The following is a 21974-nucleotide window of genomic DNA, read 5'->3' on the forward strand; positions in this document are numbered from 1 at the left end:
GAATTCAGTTCAAATTGTTGGTAGAAAAGAATGAAAATATATCGATTCTTCAATAATCACTTAATTTGTATCGTTAGTGAAGTTTCTAAAGGGCCGATTTCAGGACCCTGGAAAAGGACATCAATCCGATGAATGCAAACCCTGTCAAGCGACATATCAATGTACAAGTTTGAACAGTTCGGATTCCGCCATGGACATTCGACTACTCATCAACTTTTACGTGTAACAAATTTGATCCGTTCCAACAAATCTGAAGGATATTCTACTGGTCTTGCTCTTCTAGATATAGAAAAAGCATTCGACAGTGATTCATGATGGCTTGATTGTAAAATTAAAAAAACGTTAATTTTCCAACATACATTGTTAGAATAATTCAAAGTTATCTGTCAAATCGTACGATTCATGTTAATTATCAGAACTCCAGGTCTGAAAGAGCTGGTGTTCCTCATGGCAGCATTTTGGGACCAATATTATACAATTTTTTCACATCTGACTTACCTGAGTTACCTCAGGGATGTCAAAAATCTTTGTTTGCGGATGAAACAGGCCTCTCCGCCAAAGGACGAAGCCTGCGTATCATCTGTAGTCGATTTCAAAAAAGTTTGGATATTTTTTCTTCATACTTGCAAAAATGGAAGATTTCTCCTAATGCTTCCAAAACTCAACTAATAATATTCCCACATAAACCCAAAGCTCTTTATTTGAAACCTTCAAGTAGACATGTTGTCACGATGAGAGGGGTTCCAATAAATTGGTCAGATGAAGTTAAGTATCTAGGGCTCATGCTAGATAAGAATTTAACTTTCAAAAATCACATTGAGGGCATTCAAGCCAAATGTTGGTTGGTTGGTTTGACTTTATTAACGAGATTTTTAGCCCTGGGCTAGTTCATCTCGGGACCAACGGCTTTACTTCCCTTCCGAAAGAAGTCGTCACTATAACTTTTTACGTCATAAGTGACTATGTCAGGGGATGGGATTCGATCCCAGGTCCTTGGCGTGAGAGGCGAGTGTTCTAACCACTACACTAGGTCCGTCCCCTCAAGCCAAATGTAACAAATATGTAAAATGTCTCTATCCCCTTATTAATAGAAAATCAAAACTTGGTCTTTTTTTTCTGTTTCTGTTCGGGATGAACCACTGCGACCAGTTTTCTTTGATCTTTTGTGGTATACCCGTGTCCTTTGTTTAGTGCATGTCGTTCTACTCCATTACTATTGAGAAATAATGAAGTAGTCGTTTCTTATACAAATATCATTCTTTACCATTTTGCATAGAGCCTCTTTAGAAAAAGATACCACTATTTATACCTTTTGGAGAAAACAGTTTGTCACCATTAAGGTGAAGATGAATCGAAGCCAAACCTCAAATTTTCAAGAGCACAAATCTGGAGAACCGAATACCCGTTTGAGCTGAAAACTAACTCAGCTAAAACGGATACTTGGTTCTCCAGATCCGAGCTCTTGAAAATTTGAGGTTTGGCTTCGATTTATCTTCACCTTAAACTCTCAAAAGCGCGCCCCTTAATCAGGTTCGGCCACTAAGCTGGTTGAATGATACTGATTTTGACCATGCATCGGTACTTTAGCGTATCAAATTATTGCTTCTACTTATAAGATTCAAAGTCGTTTTTTGAAACTGTGAACAGGTTTCATCCCATGAAACATTTAGATTCCTTGAAACAGAAAGCTTATTTTAGAAGTTAAGAGGTCTACTACTCCACTGATTCGGAATCGTTTCCCTCCTAGATATCGAAAGATAAACTCTTGGACTCGGAAAGAACTTGTCTCATGAGTTGAAACCAATCTCAGATGCTGGTTGAGTCATTTTTCCACTTCGACCTCCTCATCATCTAGGACAAATAGGTGGGTTACTCTCTTCTACTCTTCCGACCGTAACTTATAAGTATTCACAAGAACAGATACAACAAGAGTACAATATGGTAGATCTTACCCCGTAACGCACCTCGTAAAGGTGATCTACCCGCGTTACGGGTAAAACTTGGTCTTAAAAACAAGCTTTTGATCTTAAAACAAAATTTCAGGCCAGCCATGTTGTATGCTGTACCAATATGGACAAGCTGTTGTAATAGCAGGAAGGAAGCTCTGCAGAGAACCCAAAATAAAATTTTGAAAATGATTCTGAGGCTTCCTCCCTGGTATAGTACCAATGAGTTACATAGAATATCCAATGTTGAAACATTGGAACAAATGTTAAACAAAAATAATTAATAATTTCAGGCAAAAATCGTTACAATCTTCTATTGCCACGATTAATGCGTTATATATTTAGGTTAAGTTAGGTTGAGTAAATTGAAAACGTGTTTTTTCTCATATAATCAGGTGAAATCAACTCATCTGTAAAAATCGATTCCAGACCTTGGAGAAGGATATCAATCCGAGGATTGCAATCCATATCATCATTGCAACTTAATCTAAGTGTTACGTCAGTTTGTCTGTGCCAAAGCTATGAAACTGTTCTAGTTAATATATTTCCTTGAACTCCAAACATGAAATAAACCTCAGTGCAGTGCTCTTATTAGGTAAGAGCTTACACCCATGGAAGAAAATAATGTAATGCATCACGTTGTAGCAAGCAATTCACTATGAAATACAATCCATTCAATATTGAAACATGCATCAGGTGGGATTATTCAGTATGTTACACGTGCAGACAGTGCTACAGTCCACCTTCGTACATTCATTACACACGTGTAATTCGGACCCCTCCCAGTTGTAATTGCTGCTCGGTCACCCATTTACGATGAGGATCGTATTTCACTTAACACCGTTGTCGCATAAAAATTGGACAAAATTCTAGCTAAACGCAACGCAGGCATTATACTTATTATTCGAGGGTGAAATCACCGCTCACCAAACTGTGAGCGAGCGACGAAGCGTTGAAATCAGTGGCGCAATCCAAACGCGAGCGAGCCCCGTTAGCTTACGGCAGTAGAAAGTGAAATGCGAACAAGAAAGATACCCACGAGGATAGCGGGTCCGGGATAACGAGCGCGGGAGTTTTTTAAAAACCAACAAAGAAATGCATACGCTGTAAAAACGTACAACACGCGAAGGTGCTAGCTGGTGAAATGGACGCAAAGTTGACCAAGCAAATGGCACACAGAGGTCCAGTTATATGAAAAGTTGGAAAAAATCATGACTCCCGCATCCATTCATGATCTATTTATAGTTCTGTCAGTTAAAAATTGACAAAAAAAAATGAAAGAGCAAGATTCGAAGCAACAATTTTTTTTATTGACGCTCATGAAAAATCATGACTATGACTCCAGGAACCATGATTTGTCATCCTGATATCATGACCTGACCAATTTATAAATTGCATGATCATTTAAGAACCAGATTTTTATCCGTGTGGCGGAATTTTTCCATGATTTTTGAAAATCCGGGCCACTGTGTTCTGGTGAATGTTATACTCTGGTTGTTGACCCAGATCCGGCGAAACGCGAAGAAGTGATTGCTGCTGGTGCGGATTTACGTCGAGTTGGGATTTCGCCTCCCCAGGAGAGCTCCAGGTGGTGAAAGGGGAGAAAGGGGGACGCAATGTGTAAATGAAATTTGTAGCATCATTGGGCTTGGGAGAGCAAATGAAGATGAAAGTGGTTCGGCAGGATTGACGAGAGAGAGAAAGGATGAAAGGCGATTAGCGCTGGGGAAATGGACCGAAGTCGGATTGAGACTTGTTGACGGTCGAATTTAATCCTCTTGGAATGAATCAATAAAACCACGTGTTGTCATAAATTTAATAACTTGGTGGTTTAATTACATTTTACAATACGAAAAATTAAGTGGATTGATTGCGTTAAAGAGTGGCCCCTCTTTGCACACCTCCTCATTTTTTCTGGTAGTCAAATACACCTGGCTTTTTTTACTGTTTTTCAAAACTATTAAATTTTATGCCAATTTCTAATATTTTTGCTTACGTCAAATGGTTTCTACAAATAACTAAAAATTCAGCCATTCCATGAAAAACCGATCTAGTAGATCACCGAATTCCGTGAAAATTTGCTATTTTGCTCCTTATCCGAAATAAGGATACAGGTGTTTTTGGATTTTTTGATTAAGGTGACGTTTTCCGAAATAGGGTGACCAGAAAAATCGCGAGTTTGCTAAATTTTTATTTAAAAATATCATAACTTTTGAACCGCATGACCGATTTTCAATTTTCTTCGACGAAATGAAAGCTAAAAAATTTCACTTTTCAAGAAAAATAAAAATATTACAGAAAAATTGTTTTTTACATGAAACAAAATCAAACATATGCGTTTTTCGTGTTTTGAAGGTCTTGAGACAAAAGGGGCTATTGCTGTTCTCATTTTTTCTTGAAAGTTCAGAAGTTTCATTTCATTCATTTTCAAAATCGGTCAAGAGGTTCAAAAGAGTAGTGTTGGATCCGTTGAATCTGTTGCATGCTCCTTGTGGGCGAGCGACGGAATCCGGATCCATTGTGTCCAGTTTGCGCTGCGCGGTAGAAAAATCGAAATGTGCCGGTGAAAAAATAAAAAAGGCGTCATTAGTGTTGGATCCGTTGAATCTGTTGCATGCTCCTTGTGAGCGAGCGACGGAATCCGGATCCATTATGTCCAGTTTGCACTGCGCGGAAGAAAAAACAAAGTGTGCCGGTGAAAAAAAAACAAACGCGTCAGTAGTGTTGGATCCGTTGGAGCGACGGAATCCGGATCCATTGTGTCCAGTTTGCGCTGCGTGGAAGAAAAAACGAAGTGTGCCGGTGAAAAGGAAAACAAACGCGTCAGTGTTGGATCCGTTGAATCTGTTGCATGCTCCTTGTGAGCGAGCGACGGAATCCGGATCCATTGTGTCCGGTTCGCGTTGCGCGGAAGAAAAAACGAAATGCGCCGGTGAAAAACAAAAAAACGCGTCAGTAGAGTTTGATATGTTGAACCTGTTGTATGCTCCTGTCGAGCGAGCAGCGAAATCAGTATCGTGTCTGGTTTGGATAGTGCGGCCATTCGTGTATATGCTCACGTATTCATTTCGAATTATATATTTATCGTTTACCAAAACGAATCCTTTCCCATACCCAAACTCCCAGTGTTTTCTTGTGGAAGTGCAGAGGACTCCTCGGCTTCTGTAAAGCAAGTAACACGTCAACATTTCCCTCCCATTCCCAAATTGACCTACATTCGGACGCAGCCGGCGCCGGTATTGTTTATTAAAATAATAAGAGCACCAGTATTTACACATTGAGGATGATACTGATCCCGAGTAGCGTCTGTTGGTTCCCTGTGTAAGTACAGCTGTTCTTGCAATAACGGAGTAGCAACTGCGGGCGGTCAATCATGCTCATGCTCATGCTCAATCGGTCAAGAGGTTCAAAAGTTATGATTTTTAAAAAAATAAAAATTTTACAAATTCGCGATTTTTCTGGTCATTTTATTTCGGAAACGATCACCCTAATCAAAAAATCAAAAAACACGTGTATCGTTATTTCGGATAAGGAACAAAATAGCAAATTTTCACGGAATTCGGTGACCCACTAGATCGGTTTTTCATGGAATGGCTGAATTACTAGATAACTATATAACTATTCATAATAGTTGAGGCAAAATCTGGAAATTTTTGGCTCAAATAATGTTAGCCCTTGCCATACTGAACAACTTTGCCGAACACGCCATCTTTCTAAGTGGTCAGGCTACTGAGCTATCCGCAAAACATAAAAAATCCATGCTGACTAGTGCCGCCTAGTGGCGTAATTCCGTATCAGAATGGCCACCGCATGTCACCCTTGAGCTACTGAACAACTTTTCCGAAGACACCAACCATCCAAAACATCAGGTTCTAGAGATATAGTATATTACAAATTTTGAATTCTTATCCCTCATGGTTCATATAGTGCAAGTCAGAAAAAGCGCTCCTACCGGCCAAGTTCTCAACTAAAAGGATGATCCTCAAATCCTAAAGGTAGATCGTACTGAGTTCTGGAACTCCACCGAAGACAGTACTGTGCTATCTCTTAACGCATACGAGATATACAACAACACTCTCATATTGATGAAATCCCATAAGCCCTGGGTCTCCTATAACGCTCTAGTGTGTCTTATAGGAGTGCGCGTTATAAGAATGCGTTTAATAGGAGACCCCGACTGTATTCCACATTAATTATTTGAGAGTTTCATCGCATACTGGTTTACAGGAATGAAATTTTCTGATATTTACAGATTTTTTCAGGTTTTACAAAATAATTCCAGTATCAAGAAACACTCAAATTTCAGATATATAGAAAATTAATGACAAAATAACTTTAATTCAACATGTTGAAGCTATTTTATTCCACCTTATCATATCTTAAGTTTTATTCAACCGAATTTTTTATAAGGGGACATCATTATTTTTATATAGTTGGTAAGAGCTCTGATCATCATTGTAAAACTGAACGGAACTTTCAAGCTCATCAGTGCATCATGCTTTAAGTTTATTTATTACTGCGTACTCATGCAAAAACAGATCATGTACCATTCATTTACCGGGATGATTTATTCAGTTAGAATCACGGATAGTCGAGACCCCGGTTAATCGAACACTTATTAAATCATCAGCCTGTATAACATTTCATGAAAACGTTCAAATTTTTTAAATTGCAGGTCTAATAGCGACGAGTGTTTGAAAATAGGAACTTTAGGGACCTTTCCCTGAAAAAAAAAAACAAAAAAGAGAGATCAACCCGGAACCAAACAGTGACCAAAAAGGAATGAAAAAATCAAACGAAACCTACCAAAAACCAGAAGATAAAAGTATGATTGCTCATGAAATCAGATCAGATTCCTTTTTTTTAATTCCTCGTGACACTACGACAAATGATACTGCTCGTATGCATATTTCAATGATTTTCTCAAGGAACTTCGTCAGAATTTTTTTCAGGTATTTGCCCAAAAATTCAGATATGACACTGAAGATTTCCTCAGGTTAGGAAAGATGGATAAATTTCTTTATTTGAGAGATTTGTAGCCCGAGGCTAGTGCATATTTTATTTTTCGATGTTCTCTAAAACTAGGGTAGTCTTCAATATTGCATACCTAAATAATCTTATTTGCAAAAGTAATGGCATATAGGGAGCCGGATCCTATTCTTGGCACTTTTGATTCACCTCGGCAGTGGGGTTTTTTGAAAGCTACAGAGCTCATATTTGGCCACAATATGCGTCCTACTAAAGCGCTTCATGTTGCAAAGTTTCAGACAATTCGGCCAGGAAAAAACCCCCACGCCAACGGGCCCAAGTAGCTCTTCACCCTACTCTTAGGCAAAGTGATAGAATATTAAATTTTGATAAACTCGGCAAAAATTTTTTATTGTAGCTCAAAGTTTGACCGATTTAGAGCATTTTTCCCAATCATTGTAGGGTGGTCGAAGAAAACATGTTTTGAAACTCATTTTCTTAAATATTACCTTATCATTAAAGTGAACGACTAGACTAGACCTAAAGAACTAAAGGATCAAAGAAAAGGTACATTTTCATTTAAAAAGATTGTTGATATCTATATTGGTTTGAAAGTTATTGAAGTTTATGTGATAAAAAATCTTTATTTTTCTAGACATTTCATTAGAGTTACAATAATAACAGATCTGTCATTTTTTTATAGATATATTTATTATGTGTGCCCCAATCAGAGATATTCGCAATCAAAGAAGGCATGCAAGAAAAACTCCCAAACGGAAAGATATAGCAAGTTTCTTCACTTTTTATAACCTCTAGAAGTGTTTCATAGACTACTTTGATGAGATATTAGAATTGCAAACACTAGAGCCAGAAAACCAGTTTTGTTTGGAGCACCCTGTTTGAAATGTTAGGGGCCCAGATAGCCGTAGCGGTAAACGCGCAGCTATTCAGCAAGACCAAGCTGAGGGTCGTGGGTTCGAATCCCACCGGTCGAGGATCTTTTCGGGTTGGAAATTTTCTCGACTTCCCAGGGCATAGAGTATCTTCGTACCTGCCACACGATATACGCATGCAAAAATGGTCATTGGCACAGTAAGCTCTCAGTTAATAACTGTGGAAGTGCTCATAAGAACACTGAGCTGAGAAGCAGGCTCTGTCCCAGTGGGGACGTAACGCCAGAAAGAAGACCCTGTTTGAAAAAAAATCTTCAAATCGACCAATTTAAGAGATACAAAGAATCTGTTTTGGTAAAGTTGTTTGAAATACAATGCTGAAGCATGTATTCTATAACTTCTACAAATAAAAAAATTAGTTAGTTCTGTGAAAATGTGGACCTAATTTTCAATAACACCAAATAAAGAGCCTAATCAATACAAAAAACTTTGAAGAAGATCATTTTCATGTAATGTTTCATTCTAAAGCTAAAAATGCATCTTTCCGTATAAAACTGTTTACTGGGCCATGCATTGTCTCTGAACTTCGTTAATTAAACGTCCAACTAAAAAAACTCGTCCCCGCATCACTTCTTCATCCTGTTGAATTTTTCTATGATTCTTATAAAACTATACAAAATATATTTTCAAAAACAGTTGAAAAATCAAAAATCCTTTCAGATATTTCTAGACGATTTGGATTTGGATAACTATTATTTAAGATATCTGAAAATCGATTAGGGAAGATAAAACGTCTAAGGACAAAACCCCGACTTTCGGAAGATAATCATTCTCCTACGTAATTTTTATTTTCTTCTTTCGACGTTTTGAAATTGGACGTTAGTCTTTCGGCGTTTTGTCAACCGAAAAAGTACATGCTCTAAACAGAAGGCACGCGGATATCATGCACTGCTTAGCATAATTATTCTTGTTAATCGAATCTAGCCTTGTTAAGTCGAATCTAATACACGACATAGAAGACGGCCTTGCAGTTGAGGTTGAAATACGCGTATTTGTCAAAAGATACAAACACCAGTGGAATTAAATGATATTGTACTAAATTCGATTTTCATTTATTTATAATTAATCTCAAGATTTTTAAAGTAAATTTTACCTAAAATGTTAGAAAAGCACCATGTTATAACATTTCAGCAAAATAAGATTTTCCTGAGTATTTACGGATTGATTAGATCAACTCAACCGTAAACTTAAGAGAAGGGAAGCACCAACTCAACTTCTGTTTTGGGAAAATTGAGATGCGCGAGTTGACTCCGTCTCCGTTGGCAGTATACTGTGCAGGTTTTGGCAGACTTGGACAGTTGAAGCCCATTCACGTGCTAATTTCGGTTGACTGCACGCAAAGTGACACCTTCTTCGATCGTCTGCTAATGAGACTCGATGCTGAAATACCCTCATTCTGCCCCTTGTGCAAATTTATGTTTTGACTGTTTTCTGCTACAGGAAGCCATTTGTATGTCTCACGGATGGTTTGCTCGCGAGACTTGTTGTGAGTCTACATTAAAATTCACCTTCACACGACCCGAGCTGAGTACGCGGCGCTGGTAGACTCTGCGAACATCAATAGGTACCCGCTGCTGCTGCTGCTGTAATCCAAGAACAATGGTCCGGTTGCGCTTCGCTGGACCTGCCGGGCATCCAGGTCGTTGGCCTTTCTTAGCTTGCGATTACCTCCCAACCACCTCCAACTGGTGCTTATTACATGCAATCACTCGCAAACAAACTAGCTGCTGGTCATGATTAAGAACAACAAAATCGCAACAAAATTATTTCGCTTCGGATTCACCTAAAGGTTGAACGATATGGAAGCAGCAGAGGAAACAGCAGCAAGCGAGCGAAAACTATTGAGTAATTAATTCGGGAACATTAGGTATAGGATTTCTCCGCTCTCCCATCTCGACCTGTTCGTCTTCACCAGGCAAAGGAAAGTTAATAGAACAGAAAGCTGTCTACATCAGCAACGATCGTCCAAAATGGGTCAATGATTTCACTAGGTCTTTCCCTCTTTCCGCACACTCGCCAAATTGGTGTAGCAACAAACGGCATCATCATCAAGGATGGATGGGCAGATTAAACGCTTCTGGTTTTTTGAACGGCTTGCCCAATGGTTCCCTGATGGACGATTGCACATACCGCACAAGCATCCAGCAGGAACGTTCCTCGGCGAGGCTAACTTCTTCTGCTTCGGCTTGACGTAGAAACTGTGCTTGCTAGTAGTAAAGAACTGCTGCAGCAATTGATAAAAATAGGAAAGTCGTCCAAGTGTGAAAAATGGACTATATTTGTTGTATTTCCTTGAGCTACCATCAAACGGTTCGAGCACTATAGTTAACACCGGTATGATGCCATTTTCAAGGCCAGTTAAACCGTTCTTGGATGAGCAGTGGATTGCTGGAATGTGCAGCCATCGGTAAAAATAACTAAATGAAAGCAGATCGGGAATAGCTCACTGTTCTCAATGTACACAACTCAGTAGTTTTGATTTGAAAACATGATTAACGCACTAGTCACATCTTGTTAATATCTAATTCATGGGTTTGGCAGTTAAGTGATTCTCAATGACTGATAACTGTTAAGGTTTGACTAGATAACCAATTCGGTAACTCAAATCAGGTTGAACACACTTTAGCTGGAATTTTAAACTTCTTGATAGCTCGAATGGAAAAGCTTAATGGAACAAATATAGATATAGCTGCATCACATGTTTTGCTGAGTTGGGCTAATAATTAGCCATTAATCAGCTTGAGAAATTCTTATACTTACATCAACATCATCACAGGCTTTTTCACCGCATAAAACCCTATAACCAATGCTTCTATACCTGATAATGCATGTAAGTGATAGTCTGTTGGCTCTACATGCGTATATAAAGCAATATTTAATGCTATCTAGTGTTGTGACAGCTTATCCTCGTTTTTATGGACCAAAGCACACGTTCACTCGTTGACGTTTGAGCGGTGCCGTGTTATTTACGTGACCATGGAGACGAGTGACTATGGCACCGCTCAAACGTCAAATTAGTAAACTCGTGCATCGGTCCATTGTCAGCTTGTTATAACAAGGTACACAGCTTAACAGGTATCGGGGTATAAAATGTAATTGAATTGAGTTTACTACTACTACTACTCTTGACAGTAAATGTTACCTGTGGAGCACGAGTAGACCATGCTTGAGACATTTTACTATACTACACCCGACCACTTCTTAGGTTATGAAGGCCTTCCATAAATGTCCAATTCGTTAGATGAATAGTGCGAATAGGGAAGCATTCGACGTTTGAACAATTATGGTTCCTGACATTTATAGCTAGCCTTCATTTGAGTGTGTAATGTAGAGGTTCTGTGATGGTCGTTCAGTTTAGACTATTTTGATGCACTTACAAATATTTCATACATTTAGTTAGTTGGTCCATTTTGTTGTGTGGTAGCTTACCTGAAAAAAAAGATAGAGAAAATACTTTATTAAATAAGGCTGATAAAAGATTGAACAGGTTTTTTAATAGTCTACACCTTTAGAACACACTACAAACAGCGTGTTGGTATAAATCAAAGTAGCATTTACTACAAGCTACTGGTAGTTACTTTCAGAGGCTGCTACTCATGCTTTAAGATTGCGGGTTCGAGCGGAATAATTATTTTTTCTTAAGGAAATGCGATGTGAGTTGTGACCAGTGCTGTACACATTCGACTCTTTTCGCGACGTTCGTTTCGCTTCCGTGGTCAGCAATCAATTGACTTTTCCACACTCATTTGCTACCGTCATACAGAGCACGAGCGGTAGAATGAACACCAAAACACATAACAACATAAAGTTTCACAACACTCAGTTCATTTTGACAGATTGCACACTAGCAAGTGAGAAATGGCATTACTTCTTATCGTTGCCTTGTTTGTGGATGATCTATCAAAATTACCTGAGTATTGTCAAGCTTAGTGTGGTTATGTTTAATGGTGTATTGAATAATTACAACAAAAGATAAAAATAAACAAAACTGTACCGTTTGCTTGCGACGCAATCATGGTTAGCTGCATTCAATTGACATTTTTTTCGTACGTTCGTTTGACCGCTCGTGTTGTGAATGCTGAATGCAAAAGCCGTTAAATGTCAACGAAAACGTGTCGCCTACCATGATTGCTTGTTGATTGTGACTTTTCGAAAGGTATTCTGTGTAGTAAATTCTGGGATTGCGGTAACAATACAGGATTTTCCATATGAATATAGAAGTTTTATAGAAAATGGTGTTTTGATTTTTTTTTAAAGTTTCCATATATTGTTCCACATAGTAGGTTGATTTTCTGAGCACAGCAGTACTTTTTTCCCAATTTTTCGCACTTCTTAATCGCGAGAAATCAATAAATAGGTAAGGTACCGTGGGGGAAGTGTAGCAGTGGGGTAAGTGGATCATTCGTCCGTAATAAGAATAAATACTTTAATATTCCGAATGTTTTCACACCTTTACTTCATTTCAGGTTATATTCTCACGTACACACTGATACTACTGCAAAACTGATACTACACGTGCACTAACACAAGCAAACTTGCTGACTGCAAAAATCAATTCATTTTTAAGTTGTTTTCTGTCGATAAAAATCCATTGCATCTCTGCCTAAAATCGAATACTATTAGTTTTTTCAACACATGGTGAACAGTTCAGTTCTAATTGTATGAATCACAATGAAAAATATTTAATTTTTGTAAATAAATACAGATATATTGATCATGCTACACTTACCCGCACTTTTTCATGGGATGGGGTAAGTGGATCAACTATTGTTATCAAATATTGACAGACTACTTACGCGGATTTGAATAAGCTTTAGTGTCATCAAGTGTTGTTTTCCTTTTAGATTTTTCATTCCTAGCTTGAATTTGCCAAATTGACCTGAGAAAATTTCAATTAATCCACCTAAAAGTGTTGTACAGTCTTTCTAGTACAAAAAATTGAAAATTGAAAAATTCAAACCAAATTTTTCTTGGTTTTTCTAAGCTGAAATGCAAAAGAGCAAAATATACAAATTCTCCACCTAAATACATATTATCGTACGTTTTTTGACCATATCGATTAATCTAGACAGATGATATAAATATTTACAAAAATATAATAAAAAGATTTCAGTATGTTAAACAAAAGAATATGTAATTAATATTTTTAAACTACGAGTGTCTTTCGAAAACATCGTAAGGAATAATCCTCAATTCTTTTGTATAACTCTGGTGTATAAAATGAATGAATTTTCTACAAAATATTCTAGTTAAAGTATTTGTTTTTGTTCGAATGAGTGTAAACTAATGTACAAATATTTTTCATAATATTTTGATAAAATATAGATTTTTTTTTAATTTTAAAGCTATCAAAATATATAACATAGCACATATAACAAGAATGACAGTAATATCATTCTTACTATACATGATTACATCACATTTGTTTTGAGAATAGAGTTTTTTTTATATGTGATCCACTTACCCCACCATGGTAGGGCAAGTGGATCATTTGGCGCAAATTTTCAAGTCCTTCATGCTCAATAGATAACAATCATAAAAATCAAAATAATTGACGATTTGAAGTATAATAGTCCCTCATTTGTCATGCACAGAAAAAAATTTGAATTACATTATTAATGTTAGCTGTACATAACAATGAAGTTGACTATTGATTTTTCTGTATCCACTTACCCCACGGTACCTTATCACAAAAATAAAATTCCGTTCATTGAAAGACGTATAACAGTTGACAGTTCGCTTTTTACCTTTTTTTTTAATTTGAGTGATTTTGGTTTAGTGTACACAGTTTGTTTACAAATTGCATAGTAGCCTATGGCACGAGGTATTAACACAGGTTCTCTGAACTAACATGAATGAATTTTCAAATCCTATTTGCAGTTCATCAATGCTATGTTTTCCATATAAAAAATAAATAAATTCAAATATTTTGTAAAATACCTCCGGGATTCAAAACTTAATGAAAATTTGGTTTTAGAGTCTGTTTTGAACGAAGAATCTGAAAATAAAATAATCTCAACGCCCATCAAAAACCCATTTCTGGTATACTATAACAAGTGATTTCTTTGTGATTTTGTAGGAAGATTGAAACTATGGTGAAAATTTTAAGACATCCATAAACAAATTGGAATTTGAAGTGGAAACTCTGATGATGTTTTGAGATTTTATTTAGAATTCCGGAAGCCTTGTAGGAGATCAAGAATTCATATACAGGGTGTCCAATCAAAATCTGTTTTCCAATTCCCGGGTTTTCCCGGATGCCTAAAAGTTTCAAAACGGGTGACAAAATTGCCCTGTCACTTTAAATTTTCCTGACGTTTGATAGAATGTAAGAATGTATAATTATTACGTAGGCATAGGCATATGCGCACGGCGATTGGTGACTTCGTGGTATTACGGATTCATTCAAACATCTAAAAAAGGGCCACCCTCTAAAGTCCATAAGAAATTTCGAGAGAATTTAGAATTAGATGAATAAGTAGATGAAAAAACCGAATTTAGTACTATACCATTTAATTCCACTAGAGTTTGTATCATTTGACAGATACGCGTATTTCGACCTCAACTGTAAGGCCGTCTTCAGCATCGTGTACTAGACTAGTCGAGTCTAGTACACGACACTGAAGACGGCCTTACAGTTGAGGTCGAAATACGCGTATCTGTCAAAGGATACAAACTCTAGTGGAATTAAATGGTATAGTACTAAATTCGGTTTTTTCATCTACTTACAGATATTCTACTAAACAGCTCGAAGATTTATTATCATAGATGAATAAGTTTCTGCTCTGTGTATCTTAATTTAGACCATAGTTCCATAATAGGGTAAAGCGGAATTGTGCGCTAGACATGGACTGTGGTTACTTCCTGGATAAATTCCGGACCTGGTGAAACTCTGGTTGGAATCTATAAAATATATTTATAAAATCTATAAAACGATACATCGTCACAAACATTCGATTGCTCTTCTATGAAGCTAGTCAAAATATTTGACATAAATCCAAGAAAGCAACTTACAAGGAATCCATTAGAGATTTTGTATCGTGAAGAACGCAACAAATATCTGCTTGGGAATATTTAAAGGAACTCATCACTTATTCATCCATCAAAGATCTTGCCACGATTTCATAAATAATCTTACATTTCATTTGTTGGGAATAATTGTAATAATTCGCTGTAAATCTGCAGAAATCCATACAAACATTTTCAGCGGCCTCATAGGTACTTTGTCAAAGATTGCCAAACTAGTAATCCAGACATGTTTCACCAAAAAAAAATAGCGCCATAAGTAATACCAGGAATCGGCCAAACGGTATTCCCACTAAAAATGTCTCGAATTGCAATAGAAAACCACTTAGATCTTCTAAAAAATTGGTTGAATATCATTTTGGTCACGTTCTGGCCAACCTCTACGAATCTTCTAATAATTTCTAGAGAAATCAACCAAAGATCTTTGAAAAACTCACTGACAATCTACTAATTACCTTTTCAGTGATCTTTCAAGAAACTGGTCTAGTATTACCTCGCTTTCCGTTGGGATTCCTGCAAACATCTCATTAAAAATTTGCCTTGAGTCTTCAAAGAATTTTCACCATACATCTCATCAAAAACCTTGTCATAAATATATTCCCATCTAGAATTATTTCTCGCATAATTTGTGTTCTCGTCATAAAAGCCATTGGTAAGCGAGTGTGTAGCTCCTTGTTTCTGAGCAAATGAATGGACCAGGATCAAAACTATCACCACTGGGAGATAGAGGATCGTAGCATTGTTGAATAACGTTTAAATCCATTCGATTGCTCGGTAACAACAAGCTACACACTCGATTACGATAGGTACACTACGATTATGGCGAGATCTCAGTTTATGCGAGATTTTCAAAGATCTTAACGATGCTCCATGAGATTTATTCTGATTGTGTTCTTACCGCTATAAATCTAGTATATCACATTCTCTCCGGGAAACCAGATATATTTTTCAGGATTTTGCTTACTAGAAACAACTAATAAAAAAATAATTCAGGTAAATTTTGGCAACCAGGTATTTTTATGTTTGAAACACATATTTCCCGGTGTGTTCTCCAATTTCCCGAGTATTTCCCGGTCATTTGTGATTCCCGAGTGTTTCCCGTTTTTCTCGGATGAATGGACCCCTGTTATACTGTTTCTTCATTTATTTCTGTTGTAGATTTTCCTTTTAATATGGCTCCTGAAGGCCTTCTTTACGTTAGTCACTCGGCCACTCTTTGACACTGTCCAGGAAAAAAAATTGAAGAACTTAGAGAAGAAGCTTCCCAAGCTCCTGCAAGAAGCTTCTCAAGCTCTTGCATTAAGCTTTCTTCTCAAGCTTCAGAAAGAAGCTTCATAAGCTTCAGGAAACAGCTTCCGGTAGAAGCTTCCTAAGCTACAGGAAGAAGCTTCCCAAGCTACAGGAAACAGCTCCCCAAGCTTCAGGAAGAACCTTCCCAAGCTTCAGAAAGAAGCTTCCCAAGCTTCAGTAAGAAGCTTTTCCATGCTTCAAAAAGAAGCTTCCTAAGCTTCAAGGAGAAGCCCCAAGCTTCAGGAAGAAGCTTCCCAACCTCCAGGGAGAAGCTTTCCAAGCTTCAGGAAGAAGGATCCCCAGCTTCGGGAAAAAGCTTCCCAAGCTTCAGAAAGAAGCTTCCCAAGCTTCAGGAAGCAGCTGCCCTGGCTTCAGGAAGAAGCTCTCCAAGCTTCAAGAAGAATCATCCTAGGGTTCAACGAGAAACTTTCCAAGCTTCAGGATGAAACTTTCCAAGCATTAGAAGGAAGCTTTCAAAGCTTCAGCAAGAAGCTTCCAAAGCTTTAGGAAAAAAGCTTTTCAAATTTCAGGAAGAAGCTTTCCAAACTTCAGGAAGAAGCTTCCCAAGCTTCAGGAAAAAGCTTCGTAAGCTTCAGGAAGAAGTTTCCTAAGCTTCAGTAAAAAGCTTCCTAAGCTCCAGGAAGAAGCTTGCCAAGCTTCAAGAAGAAGTTTCCCAAGCTGCAGGAAGAAGCTGCCCAAGCTTCAGGAAGAAGTTTCCCAAGCTCCAGGAAGAAGCTGCCCATGCTTCAGGAAGCAGCATTCCAAGCTTTAAGAAGAAGCTTCCTAGGCTTGAAGGAGAAGCTTTCTAACTACAGGAAGAAGCTTCCCAAGCTTCAGGAAAAAGCTTCGCATGCTTCAGCAGGAAGTTTTACAAGCTTCAAGAAGAAACTTCCCATGCTTCAGGAAGCCATTCTAGTTTTTTTCGTAAAAATTCCAGAAATGTCGTAATTGATCTATGATTCTAGTGGGAATTTCAAAAGACGGTAAAATCTGGGATTGGTTTGAATCGGGTGGGAATGCATGGGCTTCCGGTTGTGAATCTTTTGTAATCATGCGGAAATCTTTCAAGCTCCGATTGGAATCTTTGTTATTTCGTTAGAAATCTTTATGATTTTGATGGGATTCCTACTATTTGTTGTTAATCAATGTAATTCAGAGGGTAATCTTGTAATTCTAGGTAAAATCTTTTAAATGTCGATTATGTTTGGAATTAAGTGGGAAATCAGAGATTCTGGTAAGAATTTTGAATTCAGCTCGGAGGTACCAGTAAAAATATTAAGATTATTAGTGAGAATACTGGGGATTTAAAGGGGATCTTCACTGAATTCCAATAATTACCGTCATATGATACTACAATAGTGTTTTAAAAAACTCAAATTCTCAGAACTTACGCTTGAGATTTTCCATGCATGAATTGTCAACCACGCAGCTCAGCAATCAACGAATCATGAACTGTTACACTCTCTGAATATGGTTTAATCGGCTTAATCGGATTGAAATCCAAGCACTGGATTCTGTACAAAATCAGCTTGAAATTTTATTATTTTCTCAAATCTAATGTTGATTCAGTTCGACCTGTTCTTACGAGTTCAACACACGCATCCCGTAGAAACTTCTCCCACTAAATTAAGACCCCAATAAAGTGTGAACTTGATCGCCCAACGGGAGACATTTAATTGCGCCACCCCGATAATGACCACTAACGGAGTGTCATATTCAGGAGTCCCAATTAGCTCGAAGCTCACTGGACCCAACCAGGGTAACAATAAATCACTCTTACGAACGTTGACACCGACTGACTGGTGCAGGTTGGAAAGATGCACTACTGGCTTGTTTATTGTTTAGTCCCAAGTCAGGTTTAGTCTCGCTAGCTAATGGGCGATACCGTTTTGTTTTGCTTATTAAACCCATTGCAGTGCAATGGTTGGCTGGCTGGCTGACTACGTGAATACGACAGAATCAAACAAAAGTGTGTCAACTTACTAGGAAGTGCCGCAATTGCTGTCATACATTATTATGTGCGTGCGTGATGCAGAGGGCAGCTCTATTGTGTGATTTAGCACTGCATAATGGAATCGAGAGAAATATGTTTATTGTTTACAATCCATTCCACGTGTTTTATATAGGTGAACTTGTGGTTGTGCTTGATGTGGGCTTTTCAGTTCGAGAGCGGCATCACGATGCATCAGCTACTAGAGCATGACTCAATTAGTTTGAGGCGACCCTAGTAAGTGAAACTCTGGTGAATTTGACCATAAGTGCATTCGAAACATTCATTGACCTCTTGGAATAGTTTGATTTCAATGTATCAAATAATTTGTTACACAAGTTACTAAAAATTAAAAGTAGTTTTCTCTCAAAAAAAAAAATGCCATTTTCAACATTATAATTAACTCACATTGGCGTATAAACAAAGAGATCTTTATAAATTATACTCATGAAATTCGTGAAAACTAAGCTTCCGTGCAAAAATTTGGGATCACCTCCGAAAAAACATACAAACGTGTTTTATCCATATCTCTTTGATGACACTTCCAAGCGAAACTCTCTATTCACTCGAAAAGCAATGAGTTATTCTTACTTGACATTTTTCAAAAAAGCACACTGAAAAAACATGGCTATTTTCCTCATAATTGGATCGAACAAAATTTTAAGTAATGAAAAACTCTAAACAGCTCGAAGATTTATTATCAAAATTTCAAATCAATGTATCATTACATTCGTAATCTTATATTATTTGAAAAGTAAGCGTGCAAAAATTTGGGTGCACTCCTTAGTATAGAGTAGTGAATCAAATTGTCATCAAAGCAAGCGAAAAACAAACAACAAAGCATGCTTGCTCACAACCGTTTGTCCCAGCTTTTGGGATTGGGATACACTGCCGTACTACGCATATTTGTCCCGCGGTCCATAAGGTTTGCATAGAACATGACACAAGTAAGCGTAGAAGGGCAGTACAATCAAAAGCAGAATTGTCATGACAAAAACAGGTGTCAACCTTTTCAACTCGCGATTAATCAGGTATTTTAAACACAAAACCAAATTTATTTTATGAATGCTGTTCGATAATGTATCAATGTTTACCAACACGGAGAAAGTTCTCGGAAATTGCAATGCGAAGCCCAGAAAACCGCTGGGCACGTGGTGATCGATCATTGTCATATTGTGTTCAAGTGGTGATAAACTGTTGTTGCGGAATAGAATTGTTGCAACAAGAATAGGAGATGAAAATGTGTTTTTTTTTACTGCGTGTTGGGTGACACGCAAAAGTTTGGGATCACCTGAGCCGCAAACAAACATTTTTTTTTTCAATATCTCTGCCATTTTTCAACCGATTTAAATTATCCATAGCTTTTTTGAACGCAAGTAATGGTGCTTACATGATTGGTTTGAGATTTAACAGAATTTTCGTGTTTTAAGTAGGTTCAGGTGAACTCAAATTTTTGCACAATACTCCTTACTGAGGAGTGAACCCAAACTTTCGCACGATGACTTGAATAACTGGACTATTTCATTGATTTTGAATAGTTTTCAAATTTGTTCTTTGAAGATTATATTCTAATGATACATTTATCTAAAAATTTAGTCGATCCAATGCTGAGATAATCAGTCATGTTTTTTCAGTGTATTTTTTGGAAAATGTCTCGGCTTTACTAATTTATTCGGCTATCTCAGTCTTAATGTTCTACACGATTTTATTTAATTCTGCCCGACGTTTCGGCCACGGATTTTGGCCTTTTTCAAGGGTAAACTATTGTGTACGAAATACAGTTAGTATATGGTCGGCGTTAAGTCAGAGTGGACCAAGTGACATTTTCCATATTTTGAGAAAAATGGGTTTAAAGTCTAACGCTCTGTAATTTTTGAACTCGTTTAAATTTTGGTTCAATATTTCTACTCAAACTTCCTTCTTCTTTCAAACAATATAATGTGAAGTGATAATATTGAAAAATCATAATCCAAACCTTTGATACAACGATTTTTTGATGGACTATGTGTACTTGGTCCACTCTGGCTGAACTAAAGACCACCGTTCAGTGAGTTGGTTCACTATGACTGAACAATTTCTAGAAAAATAACAATCATTTCATGCTTGCATGGTCAAAGTGGGTGCATATGTCTACGATAGGCAGATTATCAAGACCCTTCGACACAGGAATCGTAAATTCTTCAATAATCCATATCGTCAATACAGAATTCAGTGGCATTACGATAGCTTGAAAATTAAGGTTTTGAGCATTGAAGACCAGAAATTTTCAAATATGCGTTCAGTCAGAGTGGACCAAGTGCAAATCTTGAGTACCGACCAAATATACTGGTCTTATAAGCGGGTTCTAGGCCATTCCATACATACACCATATAACTACCATAAACTTCTATCGGACTCTGAAATTGACTCAAAAAATGCAATAATCAATCAGTTTATTGCTTTTCAACACTTGGTCCTCTCTGTCTGCACAGAAATTGTTGCAATTTCTGACCACCCATCCAAATGTGGTGAATGGTCAAAAACCAAAATCAAGTGCATCGAATGAAATAAAATTTATGAATTCCTATTGATGGATAAATAGAAGAATCATTCGATGTTGAAAAAACTGACATATCTCTTGAAACGTTTTTAATTTCCTCACATTCCTCAGCGCGCTGATCATTTTCGCTGTTATGGTAATAAGCACTTGGTCCACTCTGACTGCATACTTTTTTGATTTTTATTGATCATCCAATGAAAATTTATTGCATATCTCTCGCAGTTTACAGCATTCATCGAATCTGATCAAAGTGAAATGGAGGTAAGGTAATTTCGCATTTAATGAAAGAATAATCCAATTTTCCCAAGTTTTGTACTTGGTCCCCTCTGACTTAACGCCGACCATATATAGCTTAGTTAATATAGTCTAGTTTGTCTTACATTGTCTATCGTTTTGTCCTGGTTGAAACCTTCGTTTCTTCTGTCAATTTTTTGTAGTCATTGCTTCTGTAGAATTTTTTAAAATTCTGAATGTGTTTTTTTTTTTTGTCAATTTGCACTATTTTAAATCTTACATTTGTACTATTTGTCTGAAAAGTAACTTCTTTTGATTTTGGTCACATTCTAAACTTGCACTTACTACTAACGGTTGTTTCAAAATGGTGAGTATATATTGAAGCTTTATGGTTATTTGAGCTTATTTGTGCTTTTATACTATGGTGAGTGTGTTTGTGTTAGTAACATCAAGTACCAGTCGACCCTTCCAACTACAATAATCTCGGCTTTAAGTAAATATTTAGTAAATAAAATTCTAAAAATGTTTTTGAAAAACACATACAAAGTAAGAATAATTCATTGCCTTTCGATTGCGCCATCGCAAACAAACATCACAAACTGATACAGAATATTGTCCAAGAATTTATCTAACAATTATGTTAGAAGTCCCAGTATTTATACCAAAAATGTGTACAAACAGTCTATTGGAAATTTCTGGGAACTTTTTCATTTTCAAAATTTTGTAAGAACTGAAGAATTTTCAATTTCAATAATTTGTTAGAAGAAGCTGTGCAAGAAGTCTTTCTAGATTTGGGTTAAAATCTACAATTTTCGAGTCTGACACGCTTCCATGAACTACGATATAAATTTCATCATAGGTTCGCATTAATATTATATGTTGGAACTATAGGGAAATTTGTAGAAAAACTTCCTTTAGGTACTTTTGAACACATAATTTCAATTTTGTTTTGCAAAATTTTGGAATAAATTAGAAGATTGTGGAAGATTCTTGCTTCAGATTTTTTTTTTAAATGGTTCGTCAAAATT

General features: G+C 37.0%; 1 protein-coding gene across 7 annotated transcripts in view; it reads right to left on the reverse strand.

Moving 5' to 3' along the window:
• LOC5573959 (signal-induced proliferation-associated 1-like protein 2) overlaps window positions 1-21974 on the reverse strand; it is a 263789-nt gene that overhangs the window by 96183 nt on the left and 145632 nt on the right. The window contains exon 3 of one of the 7 annotated variants that reach the window (XR_002500935.1): window positions 10854-11296. The exons of the other annotated variants lie outside the window; for them this stretch is intronic. The gene's annotated coding sequence lies outside the window, so the exon portion shown is untranslated. Of the gene's footprint in view, window positions 1-10853; window positions 11297-21974 lie in introns of those variants that run through there. 7 annotated transcript variants of the gene reach the window in all.

Source organism: Aedes aegypti, chromosome 2, assembly GCF_002204515.2.
Source record: "Aedes aegypti strain LVP_AGWG chromosome 2, AaegL5.0 Primary Assembly, whole genome shotgun sequence".
Lineage (NCBI taxonomy): Eukaryota > Metazoa > Arthropoda > Insecta > Diptera > Culicidae > Aedes > Aedes aegypti.